This window comes from Schistocerca nitens, chromosome 6 (genome assembly GCF_023898315.1).
Source record: "Schistocerca nitens isolate TAMUIC-IGC-003100 chromosome 6, iqSchNite1.1, whole genome shotgun sequence".
Classification (NCBI taxonomy): Eukaryota; Metazoa; Arthropoda; class Insecta; order Orthoptera; family Acrididae; genus Schistocerca; species Schistocerca nitens.
In genome coordinates, this window is record NC_064619.1 from 411,757,054 (window position 1) to 411,771,040 (window position 13,987).

Here is a 13,987-nt window from a genome sequence, read left to right on the forward strand (position 1 = left end):
AGTCAAATAATCTGATCGTGTGTGTACCGAAGGTCTTACAGTACGCAAACCACACAAAATAACACATTTCTCTTTCTTGATTATCACAAACAAAACTAAAATACAAAAACGAGTGTTGTCGCAAGTCACCACGGAAATAACCTACCGTATGTGGCCTGTCGCATGCTCTGTTCGAACGTGGGGCACTGAGCTACGGACAGAAGTCGAAAGGAAAGAAATCAACAGGAAACACAGAAAAGTTTGTTCCATACCTCGTTGCAAGACGTAGAGTGCGTTTAGGTGAGAATTGTCTTCCACTCTGTAATATTATTGGATTTCAGATACTTCGCATATAAGATATTTGCCATAAAAGAAAAGGACAGCCAACGAGATGCTAAGCATCATAACGCGAGAGTAAATAGACGAAATATTTTTTTAATGTGCGCCTATACCAAGACTCGCGTCCGGCGTTTAAATACTCTAAATAAACACTATGTCCCGCTGGGCGCAGATATTTAAAATCATTGCCGCAGCGCTTGATAGCAAGAAGCTGCGAAACAGAAGAAAGAACAATCTATCTTTTGTTAAGAAATATTCTAGAGACTTCATCATCTCTTGTACTTTTGGTCGCGGGCATGTTAAGACGTACTACATAGCATTGCTACAAGTTGTATTTTTATTTTGTGTCAAAACTATGTGAAACGACGGACAAACATTTCGGTAACTCGGGTGTGGATACAATGTACTTACGCACACGCAAGGGCATTTAATTTTAAGAAGGAACGGACTGACAAAGCAGCGATTACTGTACTGCGCCATGTACAAAAGAAATATCAGATGTAATTCATGAATTTATTGTGTATTTGTCAATGTCTAGAAGTATAAAGCCAAATTGTTCAAAATATATTAGTATTTTACGACGCAGTAATTTTCTTCTTACTCTTTTCTTTGACTAACCAGAAATAATGTTCAAATTGTATATGAGCTTTGTTACAGGTTCGCTCTTTATCGCAGTGTCTCGATTGTATTTGGGAGACCACTACTGAGTTCAACTTCCGATCTGTTAATATTTCTCTTAAGAAATTCCACTAATTCATTTCCATTTTTATATTCAAATAGGTCGTTAGGTATTTTGATCGAAGATTCTGATTGCGTGAAGGCAATCCGGCTCAAAAGGTCAATTAAGAAAACCCCTTCGCGTAATCAATAAGTACGTCACCTGAACACAATCGAACACCGACTCATCAGTGATCAATTAATAATCTCTCTTTTTAAGTCGTACTCACACAGGATAGCCGTAAGTACGCAATCTAGCGTTAGGTTGCATTTTGTCAGTAATTATTACCAACCAACAGTTACAGCATCACTATTATTATTTACTACTATTTCTTATACAGAATAAGCAAGTTCCTAACGTCAGAACTGGGAAACCGAATTTGTATCAGACGACTTTAAAATAATGGATCACGACTAGATAATGTTGTTGTTGTTGTGGTCTTCAGTCCTGAGACTGGTTTGATGCAGCTCTCCATGCTACTCTATCCCGTGCAAGCTTCTTCATCTCCCAGTACCTACTGCAGCGTACATCCTTCTGAATCTGCTTAGTGTATTCATCTCTTGGTCTCCCTCTACGATTTTTACCCTCCACGCTGCACTCCAATACTAAATTGGTGATCCCTTGATGCCTCAGAATATGTCCAACCAACCGATCCCTTCTTCTAGTCAAGTTGTGCCACAAGCTCCTCTTCTCCCCAATTCCATTCAATACCTCCTCTTTAGTTATGTGATCTACCCATCTAATCTTGAGCATTCTTCTGTAGCACCAAATTTCGAAAGCTTCTATTCTCTTCTTGTCTAAACTATTTATCGTCCACGTTTCATTTCCATACATGGCTACACTCCATACAAATACTTTCAGAAACGACTTCCTGACATATAAATCTATACTCGATGGTAACAAATTTTTCTTCTTCAGGAACGCTTTCCTTCCCATTGCCATTCTACATTTTATATCCTCTCTACTCCGACCATCATCAGTTATTTTGCTCCCCAAATAGCAAAACTCCTTTACTACTTTAAGTGTCTCATTTCCTAATCTAATTCCCTCAGCATCACCCGACTTAATTCGATTACATTCCATTATCCTCGTTTTGCTTTTGTTGATGTTCATCTTATACCCTCTTTTCAAGACACTGTCCATTCCGTTCAACTGCTCTTCCAAGTCCTTTGCTGTCTCTGACAGAATTACAATGTCATCGGCGAACCTCAAAGTTTTTATTTCTTCTCCATGGATTTTAATACCTACTCCGAACTTTTCTTTTGTTTCCTTTATTGCTTGCTCAATATACAGATTGAATAACATCGGGGAAAGGCTACAACCCTGTCTCACTCCCTTTCCAACGACTGCTTCCCTTTGATGTCCCTCGACTCTTATAACTGCGATCTGGTTTCTGTACAAATTGTAAATAGCCTTTCGCTCGCTGTATTTTACCCCTGCCACCTTCAGAATTTGAAAGAGAGTATTCCAATCAACCTTGTCAAAAGCTTTCTCTAAGTCTACAAATGCTAGAAATGTAGGTTTGTCTTTCCTTAATCTTTATTCTAAGATAAGTCGTAGGGTCAGTATTCCCTCACGTATTCCAACATTTCTACGGAATCCAAATTGATCTTCCCCGAGGTTGGCTTCTATCAGTTTTTCCATTCGTCTGTAAAGAATTCTAGGTAATAGATCACAAATATTACAGAAAAAGAAGTTTTTGTCGTCCATTGGCGAAGAGAAGACAACGTAAAAGTGCTGACCAACAGCATGTGCATCAAACCTCTGGGGAAAAATGCAGATGTCTGTACAGTCTGTTATAGAACGAAGTCGTAAAAACACTGTGTATGCAGATACCTAAATCGGATGGAAATGTTAACCCTTGCGACCCGCTTCGTGTCAACGTAGAAGAAGAAAGTTGAGTTTCCTCGCCACAGGCATCTACAATGTACAGATGCTGTTAGGATTTATTTGTCGTACCGCATGAGGTATCCACAGGAAGGTTATCTCAGCAAATGTGTTAATTCACAGCGTCGTGTACCCTTTTCACGCGTCTTCGCTTGTACGTGTGTTCAGTATCGCTGTTTCGGTCAACCCGTGTTCAGAGTATAGCTCCCCATCATAAGAAAGTGTGACTAAGTGTGATATCAAAGCAGGAACCCCTGCATCAGTAGCCAGTGACCGCGGGCTAGTGGTCATTGTCGTACTTACATAAAACATATCCAGTCCGTCTGGTGAATAACCGCAACGGGTCTGACAATCAATAGCGCCTCCCGATTGTTTCCTTTTTACCCTTTACGTGTAAGTTCGTGCAAACCACCGGCACTCGGTTGTGGCCGCACAGACCAATTTCTTCTTTTTAGAAGGATAATGATGGACACAGTCACTAGGACAGGCTCAGTCACGAAAGCCAGAAAGAGCTGATTTGGGTGACGTGACAGCTAAACACAGGTTTCTTTAGAAAAAATGTGGCGTGTTTCTGACGATTTGACGACGGCATTCCAGGAAGTTCGTCCGCCAGGTGCAAGTCTTTTTATTTGACATCACTCAGCGACTTGCGCTTCGTTGTTGGTAAAACGATGATAAAAACAACACATTTTTCCAGTTCCGAGCGGATAAAATATCTATATCGGGAATCGAACACGTGGCCCCGTGATCGAGGATGAGCAAGCTAACCACAAGACCACGTGTCGCTAAGTTTGGCGGTGTCGTGGTATTAGTGGTACCTTGACCAATATCACACGGGATCTTAATCCTGTTGCAAGCAGACGGCTCCTAGTGATGCCTGATGACACAGTAGGTGCAACATGTACACAGATTTCTTCCCTGGATGATGATCGGTCGACCATTGCTGCTGGCACAATGCATTGATCTTGGCGAACGTCTGCACTACACGGACGTCCTTAACCTGATATACAGGTGTACGCATGTTCCACAGACCACTGTTGGAATCAGAAACACACAAAAATGGTTCAAATGGCTCTGAGCACTATGGGACTTAACATCTGAGCTCATCAGTCCCCTAGACCTTAGAACTACTTAAACCTAACTAACCTAAGGAGACCACACATATCAATGCCCGAGGCAGGATTCGAACCTGCGACCGTAGCGGTCGCGCGGTTCCAGACTGAAGCGCCTAGAACCGCTCGGCCACACTGGCCGGCAGAGACACACAACTGATACATTGTGGTGTTCAGCGATCCGTTGATACATCCATCCAGCTCCCGGCAACCTCACAATGCCACCCCATTCATATGGCTGAAGTGTTCAACAGGAGAACCTACTCGTCATTGAGGTATTGCAGTTTCCTAGCATGAATCTAGCAATCACTGTTCAGCTCTAAACAGTTACCCACTGCGGATTAGAAACAGAGGGTGCGCAGACAGATCTGTGCATCATCTGATCGCCGATGACTGTAAATCACAAATACTAAGAACCTTCAGTACCTACGTGTTATACGCTCGCACCACTGAAAGGTCTTGACGGTGCTTCATTTTCTTTCTGGCAGTGTATTTTCTCAAAAAATGGCTCTGAGCACTATGGGACTAAACATCTATGGTCATCAGTCCCCTAGAACTTAGAACTACTTAAACCTAACTAACCTAAGGCCATCACACAACACCCAGTCATCACGAGGCAGAGAAAATCCCTGACCCCGCCGGGAATCGAACTGTATTTTCTCGTTTAGAGACAAAGAACTGAATTTCCCAAGTATCTACACTTAACACTTGTGTTAACTCTCGAAGATCAACCAGAATGCAAGAGTACCCTGGTGGAATAAACCCACGCGGCTAGCCGCACGGTCTACCGCGCTGTTTCCCGAGCGGGAAGACTTGCCAGTTCTCGGCACGAACTCACCCGGCGGATTAGTGGCGAGGTCCGGTGTGCCTGCCAGTCTGTGGGTGGTTTTTAAGGCGGTTTTCCATCTGCCTTGGCAAATGCAGGCTGATTCCCCTTATTCCGCCGCAGTTACAATGTGTCGGCGAGTGCTGTGCAAACACCGTTTCTAAGTACACACACACACACACACACACACACATCACCATTACTCCACCACTCAAACATTTTGGGTTACTCTCTTCTGGTATGAGACATTTCCCGGGGGGAAGGGTGGGGGGGAGATCCACTGGGGGCCGAACCGCACAATAACCCTTGGTTCGATGTAGGGCGGCGGTGGGGTGGGTGGACTGCTGTAGCCTGTTGTGGGGTTGTGAACCACTGAGGGCTACGGCGGAACGAAACCTCTCCGTCGTTTCTAGGTCCCCGGTTTAATACAATACAATATAACATCCTGGTGGAAGCTTTGACCATGGAAAAATGAATCATAGTCTGGTACATGTTCATGGAAAGATACCACTGTGTGAAAAAAAAAAAAGAAGATCGTTTGTCATTATTTGCCAGGATTGTTCGATGGCCTGCGGCATGTCTTTCTATTTGACGCCACTTAGGCGATTGGTGCTTCGTTGAAATGAGAGGATAACACCCTGTCCCTAAGCGAAGACAATCTCCGACTGGGCCGAGAGTCGAACCCAGCAAACTGCGATGTAGAGATAGTGACGCAACCACAAGCATATGGTTGGCAATGTAGTCTGTGAAGTCTAGCTGAGGCCGATGGAAACATATTACCGCTTAAATGTCCTTGTACGTCTGCTACTGCTCTCCACAACTAAGCGTAATGGAGGTGTACGACACAACATGTTCAGTGTTTGAACATTAATTTGATTGAATACAACACCGATGAACTCCAGCATACGCTTCAGGAGATCTGCTCCGGCCACGGCCAATCTCTGTGAGTTATAAACATTTTTCACATCACGATGTTGTTTCATTATGAGCGGGGTAAAATGTGAAGCGACGCAGCACTAAAGATGCTGTGCCGGTGCGTAGTGACGTAAGCGATGCTGATGAGATGGAGACAGCAACACTGGCCGCGCCGCCGAGTAGGTCACGTAATCGGCGATTTATGTGACATGGGCCATACCTCTCGTTACAGAGTGGTCTTAAGCTCGACGCGCGTAGCAGACTTCTATTCCACGCTAACAGGTTTAACTCGTGCCTCTTACAACTGTCATTACAATGAGTTACGAACACAGCTTGTGTTCCGAGCACCGTTTAGACTTTCTGAACTACTGCTGCAAGATTACATTGTGTTCTGTTGAAACGGGGTCGTCTAGTTTCTGGTGAGTTTATTTGCTATTGTAATCCCGCTTTGCGCAACGGAAAAGAAAGGTCACTAACTAGAGAAATTATCCTGCTGTTCTTTACTGTTCATACATTCAGAGCTACGCTGTTATTCTGTGAAATGCTCTACCTGGTACTACCAACACTATGTGCAAGGAGTAGGAAACAAGAAAACTGTAAAACAAAGAGAATTTCCCGAAGCAAAAGAAATGGACGTCTTAGCAGTCCTTTACATTTATTGACAGTTCATGACAAAATTGGACGTTGTAAGCCCTTCTAGGCAAAAGTTCGTAGACTGTTTCACAATCAGTGAGAGGCATCAAAGTGCCTGGTAAACACAAGGAGCTGAAGTCTCAGGCTAACGAAATGCATGCCCAATAAATAACGTATTAACAAATAGTCGTACGTTTAAATATGCTCTGTTCTGGAAACGAGGATCCTGTCGCATATATGAAATATTTATCGTGTGTATCACAGTCACACCTAATCCCATCTTCATAAACCATGCCAGAATGAAGAGAGAAAGCACAGTAGATTTAAAAAGAATAGCACTACCAAAGTTGTTAAACAATGAGACACAATGGTCCCACCTGCAGCTCCAGATAAACCGTGAAAAGGAAGCTCATCATATAAGAACCAAAAATACGAGTGATCAGCAATGTAATTCAACAAGTACCCTGTGAAATTTACAGGGTGAGGAAAATAAAAGTGGCCCGCACGAGTGGATACGATTGAACATGAATGTATGCATATAGCCACATCCCGTGACGGGCACACGTCACGTGATCCACACCGGTTCAGAGTGTCGTGCGGGCTGTGTCAGTGTGAGTGGAGCAATGCAAAGGTAACGATGGTACTCACTCTAGAGCAGTGGGTGTTCGTTGTGGTAAGTTACGTGACAACATAGTCGTGGAAACGGTGCGAGCAGGTGTTTGCTGAGAAGTGTAATGGTTTCAAAGTGCCAGCAAAGAGTGCCTTGAAACGCTTAGTCCGAAAAAGGCGTCAGACGTGATCTCTTTTGAACAAGTCAAAAAACATTCCGAAATATGCCAGCACGCCAGAAAATGTGGCTGGAGTTCGCCAGAAAATGCTTCAGAGTCCTACCAAATCAATTTTACGACTGTTGCAAGAGGCCGGAATATCACGTCGATCATCTGGAGCTGGCCGGGGTGGCCGAGCGGTTCTACGCTCTACAGTCTGGAACCGCGCGACCGCTTCGGTCGCAGGTTCGAATCCTGCCTCAGGCATGGATGTGTGTGATGTCCTTAGGTTAGTTAGGTTTAAGTAGTTCTAAGTTCTAGGGGACTGATGACCTCAGACGTGAAGTCCCATAGTTCTCAGAGCCATTTGAACCATTTTTTTTGTTTTTGATCATGCGGACGAATAGTCCACCTGTACCTGCATATGCATCCCTACCGAGTGTCTGTTGCTCATGCATTAAAACCAGCAGATACTCCTCAGTGCCTCCAGTTTTGTGAGTGGCTGTTCACTGACATAACAATGAATGGCTTGGACATGACTCTGTCCTTTGTGTATGATGGAGCGTGGTTTCACCTGAGTGGTTATATCAGCTCACAGAATCACAGGTTCTGGGCAGCGCAGAATCAGCATAACTTCCACGAAACACCATTGCGTGATCAAAAGTTTGAGGTTTGGTGTGCAGTGTCTACACGCCGCTTTATTAGTCCCATCTTCTTTCATCACACGCTGATTTCGGCGCGTTACATTGCTGACATTTTGAAATCATTTGTAGCATCATTAACGGAGGATGAAAAGACTTACAGTTAGTTCAAACATAATGGAGAAACTGCCCATACAACCGGCCGAACCTTCGAGCACATTTACACAGTCTTCAAGGCTGACGGAGTTGTTAGCAAAATGGTTCTAAGAGCTCTGAGCACTATGGGACTTAACATCTGAGGTCATCAGTCCCCTAGAACTTAGAACTACTTAAACCTAACTAACCTAAGGACATCACACACATCCATTCCCGAGGCAGGATTCGAACCTGCGACCGTAGCGGTCACGCGGTTCCAGACTGAAGCGCCTGGAACCGCACGGCCACACCGGCCGGCAAGTTGCTGCATCCCGAAGGAAAAAGAACTCTCACCTGAGAGAAAGCGAGGACTAAGTGTTTACTGGAAATCGTGATACCACATCACGTGATGACGTGTACAAAGCGAATCGTTGTCTAAAGCACACGCCACAGGTGTCAATCAACAGAACAGGTCTGAAAAATAATTAACTCTAACAACTTAGGCAAACTGAAGTTTAAAAAATTTACATAGAAATGAATGTTAGTGACAACGAACTGCGTTTTCCTTTTGTGAGGACCTAACTGTCTACGAAATTTTAAAAAAGTTTATAGTCTCATGAATGAAAGTATCGCATTATTTTTGTACAACTGAATGTCTGAGGTTAAAACATTGTCACTGCACATGGAACGTAAAAAGATGCAAGTGAAGTTGGTAAGTCTCTCAGGAACAAGGCAGATAGTTCTGAAAGACGACACCACGGACAGGGGTTGGCGTTAAAGACATTTTATCTACATCTACATACATACTCCGCAATCCACCATACGGTGCGTGGCGGAGGGTACCTCGTACCACAACTAGCACCTTCTCTCCCTGTTCCACTCCCAAACAGAACGAGGGAAAAATGACTGCCTGTATGCCTCTGTACGAACCCTAATCTCTCTTATCTTTGTCGTCTTTCCGCGAAATATAAGTTGGCGGCAGTAAAATTGTATTGCAGTCAGCCTCAAATGCTGGTTCTCTAAATTTCTTCAGTAGCGATTCACGAAAAGAACGCCTCCTTTCCTCTAGAGACTCCCACCAGAGTTCCTGAAGCATTTCCGTTAACACTCGCGTGATGATGAAACCTACCAGTAACAAATCTAGCAGCCCGCCTCTGAATTGCTTCCATGTCCTCCCTCAATCCGACCTGATAGGGATCCCAAACGCTCTAGCAGTACACAAGAATAGGTCGTATTAGTGTTTTATAAGCCGTCTCCTTTACAGATGAGCTACATCTCCCCAAAATTCTACCAATGAACTGAAGACGACTGTCCGCCTTACCCACAACTACCATTACATGCTTGTCCCACTTCATATCGCTCTGCAATGTTAACTCTGAATATTTAATCGACGTGACTATGTCAAGCGCTACACTACTAATGGAGTATTCAGACATTACAGGATTCTTTTTCCTATTCATCTGCATTAATTTACATTTATCTATTTTATGTATGGATACCTGCAATATAAGTGTAACTTTTAATAAAAAAATTGAAACAAAGAAATATAAATATTGCCGTAATCATAGAAACAAAGCAGACATTGAGAGGAATTAAACATTTAAATAATTACAAATTAATTTGCAGTGGAGTACGACCAACCCAAAGACCAGTGAGTTCGTAGGTATTCTTATAGATGAAAAAATGCAAAGAAAAACAGATTTTTATGACTATATAAATAGAGTGTTGGATTTAGAGCGGATAGAGTACTTTTATGCATCATTACAGTAAATGCACGTGAAGAAGGAAAACGTTGTTATTGTTGTGGTCTTCAGTCCTGAGACTGGTTTGATGCAGGTCTCCATGCTACTCTGCCCTGTGCAAGCTTCTTCATCTCCCAGTACCTACTATAATCTACATCCTTCTGAATCTGTTTGTGTATTCATCTCTTGGTCTCCCTCTACGATTTTTACCCTTCACGCTGCCCTCCAATACTAAATTCGTTATCCCTTGATGCCTCAGAACATGTCCTACCAATGGATCCCTTCTTCTAGTCAAGTTGTGCCACAAACTCCTCTTCTCCCTAATCCTATTCAATACCTCCTCATTAGTTATATAATCTACCCATCTAATCTTGAGCATTCTTCTGTAGCACCACATTTCGAAAGCTTCTATTCTCTTCTTGTCCAAACTAGTTATCGTCCATGTTTCACTTCCATACATGGCTACGGTCCATCCAAATACATTCAGAAACGACTTCCTGACACTTAAATCTGTACTCGATGTTAACAAATTTCTCTTCTTCAAAAACGATTTCCTTGCCGTTGCCAGTCTACATTTTATATCCTCTCTACTTCGACCATCATCAGTTATTTTGCTCCCCAAATAGCAAAACTCCTTTACTACTTTAAGTGTCTCATTTCCTAATCTAATTCCCTCAGCGTCACCCGACTTAATTCGACTACATTCCATTATCCTCGTTTTGCTTTTGTTGATGTTCATCTTATATCCTCCTTTCATGACACTGTCCATTCCATTCAACTGCTCTTCCAAGTCAGTTGCTGTCTCTATCAGAATTACAATGTCATCGGCGAACCTCAAAGTTTTTATTTCTTCTCCATGGATTTTAATACCTACTCCGAATTTTTCTTTTGTTTCCTTCACTGCTTGCTCAATATACAGATTGAATAACATCGGGAATGGCTACAACCTTGTCTCACTCCCTTCCCAACCACTGCTTCTCTTTGATACCCCTCGACTCTTATAACTGCCATCTGGTTTCTGTACAAATTGTAAATAGCCTTTCGCTCCTGTATTTTACCCCTGCCGCCTTCAGAATTTGAAAGAGAGTATTCCAGTCAACATTGTCAAAAGCCTTCTCTAAATCTACAAATGCTAGAACCGTATGTTTGCCTTTCCTCAACCTAGCTTCTAAGATACGCCGTACGGTCAGGATTGCCTCACGTGTTCCAATATTTCTACGGAATCCAAACTGATCTTCCCCGAGGTCAGCTTCTACCAGTTTTTCCAGTCGTCTGTAGAGAATACGCGTTAGTATTTTGCATCCGTGACTTATTAAACTGATAGTTCGGTAATTTACACATCTGTCAGCACCTGCTTTCTTTGGGATTGGAATTCTTATATTCTTCTTGAAGTCTGAGGGTATTTCGCCTGTCTCATACATCTTGCTCACCAGATGGTAAATTTTTGTCAAGACTGGCTCTCCTAAGGCCGTCAGTAGTTCTAATGGAATGTTGTCTACTCCCGGGGCCTTATTTCGACTCAGGTCTTTCAGTGCTCTGTCAAACTCTTCACTCAGTATCGTATCTCCAATTTCATCTTCATCTACATCCTCTTTCATTTCCATAATATTGTCCTCAAGTACATCGCCCTTGTATGGACCCTCTATATACTCCCTCCACCCTTCTGCATTCCCTTCTTTGCTTAGAACTGGGTTTCCATCTGAGCTCTTGATATTTATACAAGTGGTTCTCTTTTCTCCAAAGGTCTCTTTAATTTTCCTGTAGGCAGTATCTATCTTACCCCTAGTGAGACAAGCCCCTATATCCTTACATTTGTCCTCTAGCCATCCCTGCTTAGCCATTTTGCACTTCCTGTCGATCTCATTTTTGAGACGTTTGTATTCCTTTTTGCCTGCTTCATTCACTGCATTTTTATATTTTCTCCTTTCATCAATTAAATTCAGTATTTCTTCTGTTACCCATGGATTTCTACTAGCTCTCGTCTTTTTACCTACTTCATCCTCTGCTGCCTTCACTACTTCATCCCTCAGAGCTACCCATTCTTCTTCTACTGTATTTCTTTCCCCCATTCCTGTCAACTGTTCCCTTGTGCTCTCCCTGAAACTCTCTACAACCTCTGGTCTAGTCAGTTTATCCAGGTCCCATCTCCTTAAATTCCCACCTTTTTGCAGTTTCTTCAGTTTCAATCTGCAGTTCATAACCAATAGATTGTGGTCAGAATCCACATCTGCCCCTGGAAATGTCTTACAATTTAAAACCTGGTTCCTAAATCTCTGTCTTACCATTATATAATCTATCTGATACCTTTTAGTATCTCCAGGATTCTTCCAGGTATACAACCTTCTTTTATGATTCTTGAACCAAGTGTTAGCTATGATTAATTTGTGCTCTGTGCAAAATTCTATCAGGCGGTTTCCTCTTTCATTTCTTAGACCAAATCCATATTCACCTACTACGTTTCCTTCTCTCCCTTTCCCTACTATCGAATTCCTGTCACCCATGACTATTAAATTTTCGTCTCCCTTCACTTCCTGAATAATTTCTTTTATTTCATCATACATTTCTTCAATTTCTTCATCATCTGCAGAGCTAGTTGGCATATAAAGTTGTACTACTGTAGTATGCGTGGGCTTCGTGTCTATTTTGGCGACAAAAATGCGTCCAATATGCTGTTTGTAGTAGCTTACCAGCACTCCTATTTTTTATTCATTATTAAACCGACTCCTGCATTACCCCCATTTGCTTTTGTATTTATAACCCTGTATTCGCCTGACCAAAAGTGGTGTTCCTCCTGCCAGCGAACTTCACTAATTCCTACTATATCTAACTTTAACCTATCCATTTCCCTTTTTAAATTTTCTAACTTGCTGCTCGATTAAGTGATCTGACATTCCACGCTCCGATCCGTAGAACGCCAGTTTTCTTTCTGCTGATAACGACGTCCTCCTGAGTAGTCCCCGCCCGGAGATCCGAATGGGGGACTATTTTACATCCGGAATATTTTACCCAAGAGGACGCCATCATCATTTAACCATAGATTAAAGCTGCATGCCCTCGGGAAAAATTACGGCCGTGGTTTCCCCTTGCTTTCAGCCGTTCGCAGTACCAGCACAGCAAGGCCGTTTTGGTTAGTGTTACAAGGCCAGATCAGTCAATCATCCAGACTGTTGCCCCTGCAACTACTGAAAAGGCTGCTGCCCCTCTTCAGGAAGCACACGTTTGTCTGGCCTCTCAACAGATACCCCTCTGTTGTGGTTGCACCTACAGTACGGCTATCTGTATCACTGAGGCACGCAAGCCTCCCCACCAACGGCAAGGCCATGGTTCTTGAAGGGGGGGGGGAGGGGAGGAAAACGTATAGCTTCTGAAATAATTTAAGAAGAACTGAAAAAAATTAAATAAATATAATACAACTGATCAGTTTTTAATATTAAGAGACTTAAATGAAAGAATGGGAAAAACACCAATAGTAAACACAGTACACACATTTTCTGAAATAACTTTAAATGAAAATGGTAAGTCATTAATTCAGTTTGATACATTTATTAAAGTTGAAAATTTCAAATACCTTCTTTGGAAAGAAAGATGTAAATACAAATCTTTTCCCTGTTCACTACGGTTCTCAAATTCGAGAACACCTGCATTTAGAGGTAATGATACAGGTTCTGATCAGTTCCTAGTTACTTCAAAGATTCCAGTAGGGGCAAGATGGAGGAGACAAACAAATTTAAAGAAAATCCGAAGCCAAAACTTGAAACTGATAGTTAATAATCTACATGAAGAAAGCGTAAGGAATTACATCAACAAAGATTCACCCCGAAATGCAAACGGTTGGAACTAAAGACAATAGAGAAGAAGAATAGGAAAGATTAAAACGATCAATGCTGGAAGTAACTATTGAGGTACTGAGGAAAGGTGAAGCGCCAAACTGGAAAGTGGATTTGGAAATTTGGAGAACAAAAATAGCCAACAATGTTAAAGAAAAACAAAATACTCATAACGTCTACTTGCAAACAGTGGAGAAGGAAGCCTGGAAAATATATAAACAGTAAAGAAATAAAACAAAGTATTTAATAAAAAAGACACCATAGTGAATAGGGATAAGATTTATTATTAATGTTGAATATAACATTTATGGAAGACAGAATACGGAGTTTGAACTTATGAAACATGAGAAAAAAATGGAGAGAGATACAGGAAATATAATATAATAACAGGAAAATATGATATTATGAAGACAGTGAAGAAAGTAACTATATAAAACTGACAGTAAATCTGTACATTCTGTAGACG